The following is a 16,364-nucleotide window of genomic DNA, read 5'->3' as shown; positions in this document are numbered from 1 at the left end:
TGATGTGACGCCTGCATCATAGGAGTACATATATAGTGTTTACTGCTTTCTTGTAAAATTAGGTGGCCAGCACCACAACCACAATTGACGTTGCGCCGACATTTCGCCTGCGTAGGCTGTTTTACCAAACCAGTTCATAGACCTGGCGTGGCTCATTGGTAGAATACCTGTGTGCCATGCAGAATGTTTGGGTTCTGATTGCTGCTGGGATCCCAATTTTTATTCTTTCCATTAGTTGGGTCAACGCTGCCGATGTCGGTTTTTCTTAAAGCCCTCGCATGTAAGTTACCAATGTTTGTTCTCGCCGTTCCTGGGTAGATATGGCGCATAACCGTACACCGCGGGCCTGTAGTAAACGGGTATCTGCCACACGTGTCTGGAGGAAAGGGTTTGACGACGTACGCGACAAGATTTTCATGTTATTTACGTCATGACCAGACAGTCATATTTTTGTCAAATCCTCTTACCCTCCCGTGCCAAAATTGGTCTACACCAAGGTAAGGAGGCGATCACGAGGGCACCCAGACGTAGGCGGCTAGATAGATAGATAGATAGATAGATAGATAGATAGATAGATAGATAGATAGATAGATAGATAGATAGATAGATAGATAGATAGATAGATAGATAGATAGATAGATAGATAGATAGATAGATAGATAGAAACGCTCAAAGTGCGAAAGGCTCGCTAGGAAATGCTCCGCATTTATTATCTCAGAGCGACTAATTCTCCATTTCGACACGCAGTCTTGGCCAATCCCTCAAAGTGAGTGAATGGGTATGTGGCATAATTTTGAGGAAACAAACAAACAATCATTGTCGACACTTGCAGCACGTTGCTCAACCACAACGACGTAACTGTGACAGTTGTTACCTCACCGTTGTCCTCTGTATACTTATACGTTTATTTCGGACGTCGTCCTTTGTGCTTCGGTGGCGCGCTGCAAGTATCGAGCTGCTTGTCGTTCTTCGTGTGACATTCCAATTCCGTGCTATCGCATTCATTGCTTCGCCCTTGCTGCGAAATTTTGACTTTTCTTTGCAGCTTCCCGATAAAATGGGAAGGTGACATCTCCTTCCGTTCACGAACGAAACGTATATTATGAATCAACATTTACTTACCGGGTGACGTCCTTGGTTTTGGCTTATCTTCAGAGTCTTTGTCACCTGAAAATGTGCGTTTAAGGAATAATTTATTTGAGCTGTTCTTTTATAACAAGAAGAAGAGAGGAATCGCCTAAATTATGCTATATACCGTAACCATTTGTCACAGCACACATTATAAACGCAACATGAAGAGTATTCTAGCGAACAAACAGACATGAGATATATAGACTAGTCCGTACTTGTTTAGACGCGTTACCAATGAAAAACCCCGCCAGCACCGTTGTCTGCAAGCAATGTATAATTTTATAATTATACCAGTGTTTCTTTATGGTGTATTTAGCAGTTAGTTTTAAAAAGCGTTCGTATAATTCGTTTCCTTATTTCGTTCCTTAACCTTTTATGGCTATTGTCTGATCGTTTTTGCAGTTGTATATTTTCTGTTCTATGCTACTGTTTTGCTACTGTTTCCTTCTCCATGCGCGGTGCGTCTAAAACCCGGCACTGGCGTTTCGCCTCCGCTTCTTTTTTCCCTAGTTCTGTGTCCCTAAACTCTTGACGCTGGCTCAGAGAGAGGAACGATCCTTTCGGCGACGGCAGTGTTCACGCTGGCGCTGGCGTTCCAAACGTGCAGCCTTCTCAGCTTATATGCATCAAAGGTAGGGCCTGCGTGACGTTGACGCGAGACATGAGACGACGACAGGGCGGTCCCTTAAGGTTCTCCGCAGTTAAAAGCGTGGGTTTCGCGTTAGAGTCTTAGGCGTATATATCCTTCAGTGGGAATCTTTCTGAGATGTTTATATAGATTCCCTTTGCATCTTCGTGATATGTACGGCAACGTGACAAATTCTGCCATTAACGCGCCATATGAATGAAAACAGACTTACCGCGTGATGTCGTTTCTGCTGGTTCTTTTTCAGAGGCAGTATCACCTAGAAAAGTGCATTTAAGATATTTATTTTTACTGATCTTCTGGTAAATACAAGAATTAAGGACTCGCTCAAAAGTACGCGAGGTACCATAGCGGTGAGCCAACGGCAGCTAAAAGAAGCGCACCATGAAAAGTACTTTGGATAAACAAGTCACAAGACGATTGGCATATTTAAACCACCCACTCCTTACGCATTGCACAAGTTGTCATGACTAGAGCGATTCTAGGCTTGTGCCACGTGATCCGCCATCTTTTAAAGGGACACTTTGTAAGACGTGACGGCTGCATAGGTTTTTTTCAGTAGCAGCGTCAGGCACCCTCGTGGCTCTCAGCGGTGATAATCGATTGCCAAGCAGAGAACCTCGGTATAAGTCTGGTCCGAACCCGCGTTTTATGTCATTTTTATTATACTGACGAAGGGCGCGTGTGCTATTATACCGCACTGCGCGTTTTTGAAGGCCAGCTCCTGAGATGACACGTACGGCTTGCGCCTAAAACATATCTACCGTAGAAAAACAACGCTTGCTTAGAATGACAGATGATTGTGCTAACTGGTAAGTACGCATAATGAAAAAGGTGGTAGCTATATCATAGATTCGCTCCTGATCGTGGAGGTAAAGAAATTGAGAAGTCAATACGGTGATAACGGTGTTTTTATGGCTGCGAATCAGGTAGGTAGAATAAGCTAGGTAGAAGAGAAAGACTTAGCAAGTAAAAAAAAGAACCGATATATTTGTGTAGTAAACAAAATGGGAAATTTCCAGACTGTAGTGGAGGTGTGCATTATGAAGTTCCTTCCAGCTGCGGTCACTGCTACGTAAGTCAGACGGACCGTTGCATTAATTAGAGTTCAATAGTGCATAAAAGGTCACTAAGTGGAGGATCGCTTTCTCATCTTTCTTTGTGCTATTGAGACTGTAAATACGCGCCCAAGTTCGATAAATGTGCCACTTTAGACGGACACTGAAACGTGGAAACGCGTCTAATGGTCGATACTTCGCATATTAATGGTAGTGAAACGCGCGTGTGAGCGAACATTAGAATAAGAGAGATAAACGTTTACTGATGAGTGGCTAGGTACTAGGTACTGAAGATAGGAGGGTCCCTCATTCCAGTAACCCTCTGGCCTGGACCACCCGCCGGGCTCGCGCTACAGGTTGGCGCTGATCGCCAAGCCCCCACAAGGAGATCGCTGTCTCCCACGCTTGAGGCAGGACGTTTGGGTCTACATCCGTTGTTGCTGGTTGTAGCGCTGGAATGCTTGCTTTGCTATGCAGTAGAAGGTGTTGAAGAGTTTGCCACATTGCAGTGTGGACCGATCTATCCGTATAACGTTGGTTTGATATGATGCAATAGGGTCCCGTGAATGAACGTACCGCGTTGAAATCACCTTTAGTCGGTGCCTTAGGCTTTTGGGAGTTTGGGAAGTCGGAGACGGTATAACCTGCGTTCATGGTGATAGTATTGCAGAACTGCACGGTAGGTTAGTAGTAATGATTCTGTTTTGTCTGGTGCCGCTGTTTTGTGGAAGGTGCCTCGGATCTTGTGCGGGAAGGCCCGGGTGACGCATGCTCGAGCCGCGGCGGGTGCCGCTTCATTCCCCTCGAGGTCCTGGTGGCGCGAAACCTACAGTACACAGGTGTAGGCGGGAGGAGTGTCGATGCGTTTGAGTGGATATCTAACTTTGAAGTAGCGGCGTGCGGCTGTGTACAAGGCGACGTAGAACACTATGAAACCTTGCTCGTCTGGGCAGCGAGTGCTATAGCGGCCTGGGCGGCTGTGCCCGCCGAACAGGCCGCTATAGGGAACCCAAGCTCAAGTTTGCGGCGCGACGACAGCACCGCGCTGCGGCTCTGTCGGAAAGCTCTGGAGCTACCGGGTGCATGCGCGGCTGATTCAGCCCCTTTCACGGTAGCGGTAGCGCACGGGCGCACGCGTTCTTCTATCGGTGCGGTTAACTGGGGGGCCGTCAGCTCGGCTCGTTGAACCGAGAGGCTTGCTGTGCGAAGCTGCGCATTTCCCCGATGGCAGCAGCGACCCCACGGAAGTGGACGCGAGGTCGGAAGTATTGCTTTGTGGTGGGCTGCCCCAACAGTACATACAACACCAAGGCACACGATCCGCCTGTAAAACTGTATCGGTTCCCAGACGCGTCGCACGAGAAATAAATGCGACAAACGTGGATAGCTTACAGCGCTGTGTCGCCTTCTATTTTGGCTGTCTGAGTTCATCGCTTTCTTTCGTTTCGACTACCAGAATCGGTACGTAACGCGGCGCATGCACGCAGCGACTATAGTAATGATTACTCGCTGTCCTCTCGCATTGTGAAAGTCCAGTTACGGTTGTAGGTGAAACAACTTTCTGCTTTGATTCTCCGTGTTCGTGAGACCTGCCCGTCGTTGTTGAACGTTCACACTCGCGTTATACCTTTAGCGCTGCGCGGTTGATTGAATGCAACTGAACTCGCCACCTTTTCAGAAGTTTGGCGCCTGCAATTCACGCGTCGGGAAGGCTGTTTTATCCCACGGAAACGGACGTCTGAATTTTCAGCAAGCTTTGACATCGTTCTGCAGGTTTGTTTTGTTTTTGTCACTTTATTAGGGTGATATATATTTAAGCCGCTAAATATAATTGGCACTTAATACGTGCTTTGCATTTTCAACCTTGAAGTAAGCACCTTCCGACTTTCTGCGATTTGCTAGCCGCGTTCGTGCAGCAGGTATTACACGCCTGTGAAGTCGATATCCTCATAAAAAGAGAGTGCAAGCACGACGCGAGAACCGAAAGAACGAGGCGAGCTGTTCATTTTGCTTCACATTGGTTAAAGCTCAGGTAGCTACCTCGCGTCTTAATCGGTGGGTGATTCTCCAGCGGCACGGAGGGTTGACTCTAACCGTCTCAGGAAACTGTACCATGGCCGTATAATTTCTTTTTTCCGCACGCCGCAAACGTTTGTTCACGACAGTACACGGCTGCTACTGTAAGCATGCCATATCAAAACAACAATCATATGATTCGTAGTCCACACCGCAGAACATCGATAGCATGTACGGCCTAATTTCGGAGTGCATGTGGACCGTTATTCATCTTTACCATGAGAGAATGAGACTTACCTCAAACTATACGTCCTAGACGGTGTAATCCCGACTTGGGAAATGCATTTCGCTTTGAGGTGGGCGTCGTTGTCGTCGATCGTCTGCTCTTCACCGTTAACGTGATTGACGAGCCTTTCTCATTATATCATGTTCGCTTTTCGGAAGTGCCAGTCAAGCTTGAAAATCCTTTTGAAGCCGCACTGCAAGCGGCACATTGTGAGGCTCCGCAGGTGCACCGCGAGAGCTCTGCACGTGCATAGAAGCGAGCAGCAACGCGGTGGAGAGAAGGGAATATGCGCGCTGCTTACACCCCAGTTTCTCTTTTTCTGCCAGAGATGGCGCTGCCTGTAGAGAGCAGGAGCGCCACTAAGCGTTGCTTGGGGAACCTATAGTCACCGGCGCCAGTGCGTCCCCTGATTGTCTGTGACGCTAACCGCGAACGCGTTACGTCCCGAACAGTTGGCTGCGTCCACATATCGCGCGCACGGGTAATTACGGTGGTTATTCCTGACGGCGCATGCTCTGGGGAGCCGTCTTCCTCGGGGATGTTCAGGGTACATGTTGCGAGGGATCCGCTGTACCTCCAAGTTTTCATTTTTTTTTCTTTAATGAACAGCCGGAACCTTATATTTATTGATTGATTGGTCCACGCATTAAAAACTCGCCGCAGTTGTAAAGACTCGAAGCTTGTAAAGTTTTAAAGACTCGACTTTCTCGAAGCTGCGACGGTATCTTGACCCTACGTTTGTCGTTGGGTTTCAGGATGGCTGTGCATCCTGTGCATCGGATCAGTGCTCGGCCTGTGGGTTCAAGCTTGAGTCTGCTGACCGGTTGATGAGGTGTGCTTCGGCGAGATCTGTCTAGGTATTGTTAACTCTCTTGCGAAGTAATCTGTCAGAGAGGTGGCTAGTGGAAATCCTAGGGCAACCTTCGCGGCTTTTCGTATCAGTAGATTTACCTTTTGTTGCTCCGCCGTCTTCAGGTGGAGCTAAGGAGTTGCGAGCTTTATGCAGCTTTAAAGGAGGGCTTGTACCATTCTGAAGGGGTCGTGTTCTTTGAAGCCACTGCGGCGCTTGATCACCCGTCGGATGACGTGAGTGAGCTGTGTCATGGTGTTCTCCAGCCAGGGTAGTGTAGCGGAGCGGAGCCGTCCTTATGTATGTCGAATCCAAGGACTTGAAGCGAGTCAGCTTGCAGTATCGGGATGCCTTTTATAAAGACTTGTGGGTTCGCCGCGTCGTAACTAGCCAGTCTGCCTCAGGTGCGTGCCCCAAGTACTGACAGTTGGGATTTTTCCGGAGAGCGCTGGAGCCCGCAGGTCTTGTGGTATCCAGACGTTGAGGTCCAATGAGTTTACCCGCCTCCTGAAGACGTCATCCTGTTTACCCGTGCTTGCGCCTCTTGTCGACATAGTGATATCATCTGCAAATAGCGCATGGTGTATCCCTGGGACAGTGCTCAGGAGAGGGGGAACCTTCAGGAACGCCACGTTGAAAAACATTGGTGAGACCACCGAACCTCGTGACGAACCTTTACTAGATAGGTAAAAAGGCTTTCTCTGGATGTTGGCAATCACTACTGTGGCCTTACTGTTGGATAAAAGAAATTAAATATATGAGCAGTTATCGCTAGCCTAAGCCAGCTTAGGTGCTTGAAAAGGTGGTGCTCTGTAACAGAGCACGCGCAGCTAAGTTTTGTGTCGTCCCCCTTTTCCGCTATTGTGCGATTTTTCAGTTGAGTTGGCTTTTGTGGTGTGTCCTGCGCCGGTTGTTTGGACGCCCACGGTATTCGTGATGTCAGCTTGCTCTTTTGATATTTTGCGGATAAAAAATCGGCAGATTCCACGCAGTGCGTGAATCGATGTAATGCGAAGCAGCCAGCAAAGAGCTGCATACATCGTCTTGTCTGTCATTGAGGCTAATGAATTCATTCATGTCGTGGCATCTAGTTCACCATATATCGCGAGATTGTCATACATGCACGCGTGTACAATCTGGTATATGCCATGATAATGAAACATATATTCTGCTACATATATAGGATGCGTGACCTGCTATTTATGTTCCGCACTCCTATCATGCCATACCAATTTAAGCATATATCCAGTTAACAAAATGGCCGCGAGCGCACCATGACCATGGCGTCTAAATCATGTCTACATGACATGCATGTCATGATTTTCGTGTTACCACGTGTTATTTATGTTCGCCGCACCAACGTCGAGCAATAGCAATTTTGGTCTATATCAAGCTAGCGAAACGGCCGCCAGCGCACCATGGGCATGGCACGTAAGTCATACTATGCATGACATGCGTGTCACGATTTTGATGTTACCACCTGGTATTTAGGTTCGTGACACAGCCACGTCGCGAGATACCAATTTTGGTGTATATCAAGCTAGCGAAACGGCCGCCAGCGCACCATGAGCGTGGCACATAATCATGCTGTGCATGACATGCGTGTCATAATTTTCATGTTACCACCTGTTATTTGTGTTCGTCGCACAGTCACGTCGCGCGATACCAATTTTGGTATATATGAAGCTAGCAACGGCCACCAGCGCACCATGAGCGTGGCACGTAAGTCACGCTGTGCATGGTATGCGTGTCATGATTTTCATGTCACCGCCTGTTATTTGTGTTCGTCACACAGTCACGTCGCGCGATACCAATTTTCGTATATATCAAGATAGCGAAACGGCCGCTAGCGCACCATGAGCGTGGCACGTAAGTCACGCTGTGTATGACATGCGTGTCATGATTTTCATGTTACCACCTGTTATTTGTGTTCGTCACACTCACGTCGCGCGATGCAAATTTTGGTGTATATCAAGCTAGCTGAACGGCCGTCAGCGCACCATGAGCGTGGCACGTAAGTCATGATGTACATGACATGCGTGTCATGATTTGCACGTTAGGACCTGCCACCTATGTTCGTCATACACTCTTGTCACGCCATACCAATTTTGGTATATAGCTAACTAACGAAACGGCCGCAAGAAGAGCAAAACAATGGCATGTAACTCTTGTTCATGACAAGGATATCATGATTTTCATGTTATGACCTGTGATTTGTGTTCGTCATAAAGTCATGTTTCGCCATACCAATTTTGGTGTAAATCCAATTAACGAAACGGCTAGGAGAGCAGAAAGTCGTAGGCGGCTAGATAGATAGATAGATAGAGATAGATAGATAGATAGATAGATAGATAGATAGATAGATAGATAGATAGATAGATAGATAGATAGATAGATAGATAGATAGATAGATAGATGCGCCCAAAGTCGCAGAAGTTTGCTTAGAAATGCTTCGCATTTAAAAAGTTGGCGCCTGTACACAATTGCTGCAGATGCGAAGTGCGTTGCGTGTGGTGACTTATTTTCGCACAGCGAGAACCAACCGATCGATCAGTGTAGTCGTTAAGGTGCTGATCGTGGCTCTGCAAAGGCAGAACGCGATAGCGTTCTGCTATCGCGATGGCGATTATAAAATTATGTAGAACGCGATTATGTAGAACGCGATAGCGATTATAAAAGATCAGATAATTGTAAACATGGAAAATAAGAAATTTACGCTTGGTTTGTTCTTGGACTTAAAAAAGGCTTTTGATTCGATACATTAGGACATACTATTAGGGAAACTGCCACGGTACGGCATACGCGGGATTGTCCTTGAGCTTTTGCAAAACCATTTACATAACCGGTTCCAACAACTACGTCATGTCACTTACAGTGGCCCAAGGGGTTCCGCAGGGCTCTATATTGGGCCCTTTACGTTTTTCTTTATGTAAACGATATTGTTTTCATACCAACCTCCGCACAGCTTATTATGTATGCAGATGGCACAAACGTGTTTTTTACATCAGGACACTTAGAAACGCTAGAAAAAAACGTAAACGAGTATATGACATCACTCTCAAACTGGCTGAAACAAAACAAGCTACAGTTAAATGCCAAGAAGAAGACATATATTATATTCCGCCCATTAAATAAACATGTAAAATATGAATAAAGATAAGCTTTGACGGGAACACTACAAAGCAGGAAAAACACCAGAAATTCCTTGGGGTATGGTTCAGTGAAGACTTGACATAGAATGTTCACATTAATGGTTCAGTTAAGCAACTTGCGCGAACGGCAGGTTGCCTATGCAGAATTGGATCACATATTCCTAAGTGGCTAAAGAAAAAATTGTACAATGCCCTCTTCTATTTATACTTTGCCGTAGTAAAATGCTCTGCTTGGTGCGTTGGTTCAGTCTAGAATAAATTTGAGCACAAAAGGACAAGACACAAGAAGACAAGACGACTAAACAAGCATCCACTACCAACTCGTTTAGTCGTCTTGTCTTCGTGTGCCTTTTCCCTTTGTGCTCAAATCTATTCTAGACTATACTTTACCGGTTGGGCTGCTGCATTGTTCACAGTCGCAACCTCACGGCAATATAATATTTGCGTGAAACTGCAATCTTGTTGGCACTCCCCTATGACTGTGATTATCTGCACACACCTTACTCTGTTCTCAAAACAAATAAGTGTGCACCAAGTTTTGAATGACTGATTTTGATGCTTACACACATGTAGCTTTCTACAAGAAAACGAAGGGTATGTAAAATTACACAATCTCCCGCTAAAGCGGACCGTGAGGCGATGCAAAGCCGGAGCACTTGCACAATCGCGTTCCGTTCGCGTTCGTTGGGCATGCTACCGACCTCGCGTCGTGGAACGCGAAGAGGGACGCTACGCGTGTCGTATCTTCCATCTAGCCTGGCCGTTAATTCTCACAGGGCGAGCGGGGAACGCGGTCGACAGGCGGGCGAGAGGGGGGCAGCGTAGGAGAGGAGGGAGAAGGGGAGGGGTCGCGCATGCGCTCGAGCTCATCGCGGCGTTGCGCAGGAGGGAATTTCGGCATGTCTAGCCCGCGTTCAGAGAAAGAGTGGAAAGGGGGAGGGGAGAGGGGTCACGTGGTCGTGACGTCGACGAAGACAGCAGTCGGCGTTGTCAAGATGAAACTGTTTATTTGGCCGAACTTGTGGCCGGGAAACGGAAAGTTAATTTACAGCAATACACACGGTATGCACTGATAGCGGCGTACAGATCGTCGACTGTCGATCAACTGACAAGCGGTCAAGCACGTCGGCTTTTATACAGGCGTTATCGAACTTTCCAGCGATATCGCTGGTGGTTGCGCAATCTCTAGAATGAGCTCGAGCGTTCGCGTCTTGCGCGCAATCTTAACAAAATCATCTACAATAATCGTGAAGCTTCTCGAAGAATGAGGCGCGGTTTGCGCTGAGCGTTGCCGACAGCCTTTGTGGGCGAATGCAGCAAAAGTGATCAGAAACGTACGTGGCAATGCCCCCCACTGAAAAAGCATCGTCCCGATGCTTAAAAACAGAGCATGAATACATGCAATACTAAAGAAAACTAAGCAAACAAACATTAGAGTCCTAAGGTGCGTTAACGAGCATAGTACGGTTTAAGGCGCACCACATGCACGAACTCGGGTCGAGCTCGGCGCCTCTGAGAGTTCGTGATGCCGTCGGGGACAACCTCGTAGTCGAGTGCGCCGAGACGTCGAAGTACCTTGTACGGTCCGAAGTATCGTCGAAGAAGCTTCTCGCTCAGTCCACGTCGTCGTATTGGCGTCCAGACCCAGACACGGTCGCCGGGCTGGTACTCCACGAAGCGTCGTCGAAGATTGTAGCGACGGCTGTCGCTGTGCTGCTGGGTCTTGATGCGCAGGCGGGCGAGCTGTCGAGCTTCTTCGGCACGTTGTAAGTAAGCGGCGGCGTCGAGGTATTCTTCGTCGGTGACGTTCGGTAGCATGGCGTCGAGTGTCGTCGCCGGTCTCCTTCCGTAGACCAACTTGTACGGCGTCATCTGCGTCGTTTCTTGGACGGCCGTGTTGTATGCGAAGGTCACGTACGGAAGGATGGCATCCCACGTCTTGTGCTCGACGTCAATGTACATGGCCAGCATGTCGGCGATGGTCTTATTTAGCCGCTCGGTGAGGCCATTGGTTTGAGGGTGGTAGGCAGTGGTCCGGCGGTGGCTTGTATGGCTGTACCTCAAGATCGCCTGAGTTAGCTCCGCTGTAAACGCCGTACCTCTGTCGGTGATGAGGACCTCTGGGGCGCCATGACGCAGAACGATGTCTTCAACAAAGAACTTCGCTACCTCGGCAGCACTGCCTCTAGGTAGGGCCCTTGTTTCGGCGTAGCGGGCCAGGTAGTCGGTAGCTACGACGATCCACTTATTACCGCTAGTCGACGTTGGGAACGGCCCCAGGAGGTCCATGCCGATCTGCTGGAACGGTCGCCGAGGTGGCTCGATCGGCTGAAGAAAGCCCGCTGGTCTTGTTGGCGGTGTCTTGCGTCGCTGACAGTCTCGGCATGTCCTTACGTAGCGAGTGACGTCGGCGGCAAGGCGCGGCCAGTAGTACTTTTCCTGTACTCTTGCCAGCGTTCGGGAAACACCGAGGTGTCCTGCTGTCGGGTCGTCGTGCAGGGCCTCGAGGACTTCTGGTCGCAATTCTTATTGCACCACGAGAAGGTACTTGCCTCGATGTGGCGAGAAGTTTTTCTTTTGGAGAACGCCGTTGCGTAAGAAAAACGACGCCAGTGCTCGCTTGAACACTTTCGGAACGACGGCGTTCTTGCCCTCGAGGTATTCCATAAGGCCTCTGAGTTCCGGGTCGGACCGCTGTTGTTCAGCGAAGTCGTCGGCACTTATGGTTCCCAAGAAGCAGTCATCATCCTGGTCGTCTTGTGGCGGCGGGTCCACGGGGGCACGAGACAGGCAGTCGGCGTCAGAGTGTTTTCTTCCGGACTTGTAAACGACGTGAATGTCGAATTCTTGCAGTCGTAGGCTCCACCGTGCGAGGCGACCGGAAGGGTCCTTCAAGTTAGCTAGCCAACACAAGGCGTGGTGGTCGCTCACAATTTTGAAGGGCCGGCCGTAGAGGTAGGGGCGAAACTTCGATGTTGCCCAGATGATGGCCAGGCACTCCTTTTCCGTTGTGGAATAGTTGATTTCTGCCTTTGATAGCGACCGGCTAGCATAACTGATGACCGTCTCCAGCCCGCCAGTCTTCTGCACGAGGACGGCGCCGAGTCCTAGGCTGCTTGCGTCGGTGTGGATTTCCGTATCGGCGTCTTCGTCGAAATGCGCTAGTATTGGAGGCATCTGGAGGCGTCGTTTAAGTTCTTGAAATGCCTCGATTTGCGCCATTTCCCACTTGAATGGCACGTCGGTCTTCGTCAGGTGCGTTAGTGGCTGGGCTATTCGTGAAAATTCCTTGACGAAGCGTCTGTAGTAGGCGCACAAGCCGAGGAAAACGGCGTACGGCCTTCTTATCGGTGGGTGGCGGGAAGGCAGCGATGGCAGCTGTTTTCCGCGGGTCCGGGCGAACACCATTCTTGCTGATCACGTGACCCAAAAACAAGAGCTCCTCGTATGCGAAGCGGCACTTTTCAGGCTTCAGGGTGAGTCCGGAGGTCTTGATTGCTTGAAGTACAGCTTCAAGGCGTCGAAGGTGTTCGTCGAAATTTGAGGAAAACACAACGACGTCGTCCAAGTACACAAGGCACGTCTGCCACTTGAAGCCGGCCAGTACTGTATCCATAACGCGTTGGAAAGTCGCGGGCGCCGAGCAAAGACCAAAGGGCATGACCTTGAACTCGAACAGGCCGTCTGGTGTTATGAAGGCAGTCTTTTCTCGGTCTCTCTCGTCGACTTCGATTTGCCAGTAGCCGGTCTTGAGGTCCATCGACGAAAAGTATTTGGCGTTGTGGAGTCGATCTAGGGCGTCGTCTATTCGTGGAAGAGGGTACACGTCCTTCTTCGTGACCTTGTTCAGGCGACGATAGTCGACGCAAAAACGTAGGATTCCATCCTTCTTCCTCACTAACACCACAGGTGACGCCCACGGACTCTTGGACGGCTGGATGATGTCGTCGCGTAGCATTTCGTCGACCTGTTTCTTGACGGCCTCGCGTTCCCGCGTCGAAACTCGGTACGGGCTCTGACGGATTGGTCGGGCACTTTCTTCTGTTATGATGCGATGTTTCGCGACTGGGGTCTGTCGAATTCTTGATGACGACGAGAAGCAGTCCTTGAATTGTAGGAGCAGGGTTTTTAGCTGGTCTTGCTCGTGCTTCGGGAGGCTCGGCTTGACGTCGAAATCTGGTTGGTTTCGTCGATTCGTCGAAGCAGGTTCGGTAGCATCGAAGAGGGCGAGAGCATTGCTGGATTCCACGAATTCGTGGATGTAGGCGACCGTCGTGCCAATGTTCAGGTGCCTATATTCGTGGCTGAAATTTGTCAGCACTACCTTTGCTTTGCCATCACGCAGCTCGGCTATGCCTCTTGCGACGCAAATCTGACGGTGAGAAGTAGGTGCTGATCGCCCTCGATGACACCTTCAAGGTCTGCGTGTTCTTCGGTGCCGACGGAAATGATGACGCTGGAGAGAGGCGGAATGGTGACGTGCTCTTCTATCACATTCAATACGGGCTTTCCTGGCGTCGTGTGTGGCGGCAGCGCTTTTTCTGAGGTTAGTGTTATTGACTCAGATCTCTGGTCTATTACGGCACCGTGTTCACTTAGGAAGTCCATCCCAAGTATCACGTCCCTAGAACAGTGCTGCAGGATAAGAAAGCTCGCAGGATAGGTTCGGTCACTGATGCTGACTCTTGCTGTGCAGACTCCAGCCGGCGTTATCAAATGACCTCCAGCGGTGCGGATTTCAGGACCTTCCCAAGCAGTCCTAACTTTCTTCAACTTCGCGGCGAATGACCCACTGACGACGGAATAGTCGGCCGCAGTGTCAACGAGAGCGGTAACGTTGTGTCCGTCGAATAGTACGTCGAGGTCGCTAGTCCGCCGTCTTGCGTTGCGTGTACGTCGCGGCGTCGGGTCACGGCTACGTCGGGTTGCACCGCTGCTTCCGCGTTGCGTCGTCAGGTCTGCTTCCACGGGTCGCAAAGTTTCGTCGTCAGGACGTCGTTCGGCGTGCGGCGGGGGCTCGGAACTTCGTCGGGGCGTCGTCGTCGACGGCGGAGGATCTTCAACGTTTCGTCGTTCAGCAACCGCACCTCCATCGGTTGCTGCCCTTAGTTTTCCGGATACGGGCTAGGCGACCGAACCCGGTTTGGGCCAGTGTACTGCCGGCGGTGCGGTGACATGTAGCGGCCGGGCGACGGTGAGCGGGAAGGTCGTCGTTGTTGCCACTGTGTTTCGGTGAGGTAGTCGTCGATGTCGCGAGGCCGTTCGCCCGGCTGCGGGCGCGGCGCGTTCACGGCGAATCCGCGTAGCCCCATCTGTCGGTACTGGCAGCGGCGGTACGTGTGGCCGGCCTCCCCGCAGTGGTAGCAGAGCGGGCGGTTGTCAGGGGCGCGCCAGACATCGGTCTTCCTCGGGGTGTAGCGCTGGCCGACAGGTGGGCGGTAGGGCGTCTGGCCGACAGGTGGACGGTAGGGCGTCGGTGGCGGCGGCGGCGTCTGACGACGGTACTGCGGCGGTGTGTCGCCTTGGCGTGGGCGTAGAGGAGGAGCATGACGGCGGGCTGCAGCAGCATAGCTCATAGCTTGCGCCTGCGGCTCTACTAGCTGAGGCGCACCGAGTGAATGCTGGATCTCCTGGCGTACGACGTCGGCGATGGAATCTACTTGAGGTTGCGACGACGGTAGAAGTTTTCGCAGCTCCTCTTGCACGATTGCACGAATCGTCTCACGCAGGTCGGTGGATCCTAGCGCTTGAACGTCGGCGTAGCTTGTGGTCGAGAAGCTGCGGTTGTATTGCCTTGTTCGCATCTCAAGCGTTTTCTCGATTGTTGTTGCTTCGGAGACAAATTCTTGGACGGTATTCGGCGGATTCCTCATAAGGCCAGCGAAGAGCTGTTCCTTTACTCCTCGCATGAGGAAACGAACCTTCTTTTCTTCAGGCATGATGGGGTCAGCATGGCGGAACAGCCAGGTCATTTCTTCCGCGAGAGAGAGAGAATCAACTTTATTGAGCCCGAATATTCGATGGTACGCGCAGGTACCAGACGGGGTGGTTCCCTATTCACGGGACCCATATGTCTCCAGCAACTCCTGGCCCCTGGCCGTCAGTGCGAGCTGAGTCGGCAGGGCGGGGCTGGACAACAAGGTCTCCCATCGCTCTGGGGGTTGAGAATGGGGATGTTGGGGGGAAGGGGACGGTGGCGGGTTCTTGAGCTCTTTACATTCAGCTATGATATGTGCCAGAGTGCCTCTTTCCGTTTTGCAGAAAGGGCAGAGTGTGTCGTGCTCCGCCGGGTACATTCGGTGTAACAGAACGGGATGCGCTAGCGATCCCGCCTGCGTGCGCCGCAGGAATCGTTTGCTGCTGCCTGGTTAGTTGCGGGTGTGGTACAGGAAGTTTGCACCTCGCGTTTCTGTACATTTTAGTGATGTCTTTAAAGCTCGTCACGGGATGGGGTAGCTCAGCCGGCTCGTCCTCGGCCCGGATGGACAGTTTCTCGGGCGTGGTGGTCGGCGAGGGCGTTGCCTTCCACCTTCGAGTGAGCCGGGATCCACACGAGCTCGATGGCTCGTCCCGGAGGCTTGTGCTTGGAGGAGAATGGCCTGGGCAGCGGGAGAGATCAACCCCCTGCGGAAGCTTGCGTATGCTGACTTCGAATCTGTGACCACGGAGTCCACGCTCGGTTGTACGAGTGCGAGGGCCACAGCCCACTTCTTCGGCAATGGCTGGGTCTGTCGTCCTCAGCGACGCGCTGACAATAAGCTTGTCGACGGACGTGGCTACCGCCGTTGCTCGGTCGTCGTATTTTCTGAGCGAGGCGTCCGCGTAGAGTACTCTAGGGTTCTCCTCCAGCTGTCGGGCCAGGGACTTGGCTCGCGCGGACCGTCTCCCGTCGTCCTTCCCCGGTTGCATGTTCCTGGGGAGTGGCTTGGTTTGAATGGCCTCTTTCCATTGCTCGGGAAGGGGCCGTCTGGTTGGAAGTGGTTCTATCTGCCATCCTATTTTCCGTAGGACGGCCCGGCCGTGCTCTGTTTGACTTAGCCTTACCCTTTGGTTAGACAAGTGAGCCTCAATCAGCTCCTCCACCGTGTTGTGAACGCCCATGTCCAGCAGTTCTGCGTGGACGAGTAGATCGGCACGCCCAATGCCTGCTTGGTTGCTTACGCAGCATCGTGTCAGGGTGTCCCTGTTTGCCTTCGTTAGCTGGAGGTACGGGCAGAGTAGGTCA

This window comes from Rhipicephalus sanguineus, chromosome 2 (genome assembly GCF_013339695.2).
Source record: "Rhipicephalus sanguineus isolate Rsan-2018 chromosome 2, BIME_Rsan_1.4, whole genome shotgun sequence".
Classification (NCBI taxonomy): domain Eukaryota; kingdom Metazoa; phylum Arthropoda; class Arachnida; order Ixodida; family Ixodidae; genus Rhipicephalus; species Rhipicephalus sanguineus.
Note: the sequence above shows the minus strand (reverse complement) of the source record.